The sequence below is a fragment of the Giraffa tippelskirchi genome, chromosome X (genome assembly GCF_054371585.1).
Source record: "Giraffa tippelskirchi isolate mGirTip1 chromosome X, T2T-mGirTip1v1.2.pri, whole genome shotgun sequence".
NCBI lineage: Eukaryota > Metazoa > Chordata > Mammalia > Artiodactyla > Giraffidae > Giraffa > Giraffa tippelskirchi.
Window position 1 is genome coordinate 132,283,938 of NC_137289.1, and position 4,438 is coordinate 132,288,375.

General features: G+C 40.1%; 1 pseudogene; it reads left to right on the plus strand.

The window, feature by feature from the left end:
- The first annotated feature begins 1,810 nt into the window (after nt 1-1,810).
- LOC145535766 (small ribosomal subunit protein eS21 pseudogene) lies at nt 1,811-3,425 on the plus strand (annotated as a pseudogene).
- Nucleotides 3,426-4,438: the final 1,013 nt, after the last annotated feature.

Genomic DNA, 4,438 nt, shown 5'->3' on the forward strand with positions numbered 1-4,438 from the left:
TAGAAAGGACAACTACATATAATGCATAATTGCCAGTCTAAATGACTTGTTATTTTGACTGCCTATTTTAAAATGTCTGTAATTGCCTCCAATGAGACTTGGAATAAATGATAAGTCAGCACAGGCAATCACTGGTGGAGACATAGCATGGCTTTGGAAAACTTAGTGCAAATTATTTTGTCATGTGTCAATTACCACCAATCCCTGATTATGATCACAGGGCGTTTGTCCTGCTTTACTGGGTGTTTCTTCCAACTGTGTCCCACTTAAGCAACAGAAGGAGTATCACACGCAGGTGTATAAAAGACAAGGCAGTCTATTTTCAAAGGCAATGAGCAGAAGCTGCCTGAGCCTGATAAATTAGTTTTACAGAATTTTAGCTCGTGCCAAATCCTGGCCCTTTCTGTAAAACAAAAGTGAAGCAGAAGCACACCTCGCCGAGAATTATTGCCATCTCTCCAAATAAACTTTTTTTCCCCCCTCGTATGCTTGTTTGCCAAGACTTAAAATAACAAATCACTTTTTTATAACAAAATTGTCTCCCTGGAATAATAGGCTTCAGGGTGAGTACTGATAGAGCAATAGCTCCTCTAAATGACAGCAAAGGCTTGCAGCAGGGATGTGAGGCACATCTATTTCAGGGCTTCCCATTAAAGAGAAAAGTGGTTCGGTAAGAAATGAAGTCATTTCCTGACTCATTGGGATGCCATGTTTAACCACAGTTTTTTGCCTGAGGATACAGAGGTTAGAAAAATGTGACTGAGCCTAAGAGATGAATCATCCCTTGAAGATTCAGGAAAGCAACTTGTTAAGGTCCTTCACACACTACTAGAACATGTAAGATAGGTAAAGAGGCTTAGGGAGAGCCTTCTCCCATTCTTAACACAGGAAAAAGAAGGTTCTCCTGCCTACATACTTGTGTCCAACTCTTTGGGACCCCACGGACTGTAGCCTACCAGGTTCCTCTGTCCATGGGATTTTCCAGGCAAGAATATTGGAGTGGGTTGCCATTTCCTTCTCCAGGAGATCTTTCTGGCCCAGGGATTGAACCCGGGTCTCCCGCATTGTAGGCAGGTACTTTACCGTCTGAGCCACCAAGGAAGCCCTACATACTTGAGGGCTTAGTCACTAAGTTGTCCAACTCCTTGCAACTCCATGGACTATAGCCCGCCAGGCTCCTGTCTATGGGATTTCTCAGGCAAGAATATCAGAGTGGGTTGTCATTGGCAGGTGGATTCTTTACCACTGAGCCACATGGGAAGCCCCTCTCCCTCCTATAAACTTCGTTAAAGCCAGTTCCTGAAATAATTTAAGTATGATTACATTTTTAAGCAGAAACATCAATATTTAGGCATTAAAAACATCAGGAATAGGGGGAGAAGATGGATTCAAAGTCTGTTAATTTTGCATATTTCTAAAATAAGTGAGTCAAACTACTCCAAAAATCCATTTTTGAAGGATGATACACAACAATTAAGGATTCCAAGAATTTATTTTACTAGAAAAAATTTTAATACTCAGTTTCACTAGTAATCAAAGACAAATTCTATAATTTTAAAATAATGGTGAGATACCATTTTCAACTCTCAAACAGTTGATGAAATAAAGGGGAGGTGGATATTACTCAGAGCAGATGAGGGACTGCAGATTGGCTCAATTTTCTGAAAGATGGTTGGGCAAGACTTATTAAAAGCCTTTAAATGTTCACATTCCTTAACCCAGTAATTCCACTTCTAGGAAACTATCTTTTTTTTTCTTTTGAGATATAATTTAAGGTGTACAACATGTTGATTTTAAACACTATTGCAAAATGATTACCAAAATGATGGAGGTGTTAGTGTTAGTTAACACCTCCAGCAGGTCACACAATTACCATTTCCTCTCTGTAGTGAGAACATTTAAAATCTACTTCCTTGGCAACTTTCAATTATATAATAGAGTATTGTGAACTATAATCATCACGCTGAACATTAGCTTCCCAAAACTTATTCAGCTTACAACTGGAAGCTTGTACCCTTTGACCAACACCTGTCCATTTCTTCCACCCCTCAGCTCCTCATAAACAGGGTAGAAGATTCCATCAGTTTGATTTTTTAGACTCCACAAATAACTTATATCACATACACAGTATCTGTCTTTCTCTGACTTATTTCACTTAGCATAATACATTCAAGATCCACCCATCTTGTTGCAAATGTCAGGACTTCCTTCTTTCTCATGGCTGAGTAGTATTCATGTGTGTGTGTGACATCTTCACTCATTCATCTAGGAGTTTACCTTAAAGCAATAATATGATATTTGGACAAAGATACATTCACAAAACTATCCTTACAGCATTGTTTAGAGTGGAAAACTCAAATGTAACTTAAACGACCAGCAATAAGAAAATAATTATATTATTATAGAACACTAATATGATGCAGTAGTATACAGTCAACTTGAACTATATTTAGGGATTATCTTTAATGAGTCATACCAATGAAAAAAGCAGTGTGGAGAACTATATATATATACAGGAAGAAAAAATATGCAAAGGATTTCTTAATTGGGTATCACTCTGGAGACTGGACTAGAAAGATCTTCCCCGTTTTGAATATACCAGGACATTATTGATGTCATATTGGTGTCATCACACACAGTGAACCTTTGAAACCCTGGTGATGTTTCTTGATGAACTTGAATCAATAAGTATCTGCATAAACTTCTCAAAGAACAATAGAGTTGAGCTGTCTACTGGCTGACCCTGCCTCCAGGGCTCTGGAAGCTCATAGCCAATAAGAGGGCAGTGTTGGAAGAAGCCAGTCTGCAAACTGGCCAACAGATTATAGTACATAAAGTATATATATACCCTTTTGGAAATACTTTTACTGTACCTCAGTATTGCCATAGATGTCAAAACCTCACTTAATGGATGTTTGTTGAGTCTTGGCTGAATTCTTATGAAATATTAAATATTTAATGGACATGGGAGGAGGGATATCAGAGAAAGATATATAGAAACAGAGACCAAATCTGGAAAAAGAAACAAACTGGGTGAAAAAGATCTAAGAAATGTAGTAGAAAAGAAAGAACAGGAAAAAAAACAGAAAATAATGAATTATGACTTCCTCAAAACTATCCAATTAGAGCAAATTATTTTACTGATTAAAAAATTGCTTTTTGCACTCAAGCTCCCTCAACATCCAGAACAACAATTTCATGGACCTGTACATGCCACAGAAATTCCCCTCCAGGAACCCCATCATCAGCACCAAGGACCATGCGCCCATCCAGATGAATGTGGCCGAGGTTGACAAAGTGACAGTCAAGTTCAATGGCCAGTTTAAAACCTACTCTATCTGCTTGGCCATTCACATGATGGTTGAGTCAGAAGATCCATTCTCCAACCGGCCAAGGCCAAAGCCATTGTCTCAAAGAACTTCTGATTGGAAAGGATCACAGATGTGGAATATTTGTTATAAATAAATAGTGAACTCTCCTCAAATTAAGTTAATATATCAAAATACAACTCTAGAAAGTTGCATTCCCTACTAAATGTCTGACTAAAATGTATAGGAGTGACTAAAATACATTTTAGTGACTAAAATGTATAGGAGATTGGTTCAAGATGGCAGAGTAGCAGGACGTGCACTCATCTCCTCCTGCAAGACCACTGAAATTACAACTAGCTGCTGAACAACCATTGACAGGAGGACGCTGGAACCCACCAAAAAAAGATATCCCATGTCCAAATACAAAGGCGAAGCCACAAAGAGACACTGGAGGGGCACAAACACAATAAAATCAAATCCCATACCTGCTGAGTGGGCAACCCACAAACTGGATAGCAATAATACCAAAGAAGCTCTCCCGCTTTGTGAAGGTCCTGAGCCCCTCATCAGATTTCCCAGCCTAGGGATCTGGCAAAGGGACTGGGACTCCCCAGGGAATCTGAAGGCCAGCAGGACTTGATTATAGGACTTCCACAGGACTGGGGAAACAGACTCCACTCTTGGAGGGCACAAAGAAAATGTGATTGCTTTCCATATATATGGCTTTCAGTGTATCTGCTGCTGCTACTGCTGCTGCTAAGTCGCTTCAGTCGTGTCCGACTCTGTGCGACCCCATAGACGGCAGCCCACCAGGCTCCCCCGTCCCTGGGATTCTCCAGGCAAGAGCACTGGAGTTGGTTGCCATTTCCTTCTCCAGTGCATGAAAGGGAAAAGTGAAAGTGAAGTCACTCAGTCGTGTCCGACTCTTCGTGACCCCATGGACTGTAGCCCACCAGGCTCCTCCATCCATGGGATTTTCCAGGCAAGAGGACTGGAGTGGGGTGCCATTGCCTTCTCCGTTCCATGTATCAGGCACTGGTAAATGAAGACAATACACATAGTGAGATATTTACATTAATTCATTTAATCCATATCATTGCTTTACAGGATAGGTATTTCTGTTGTTC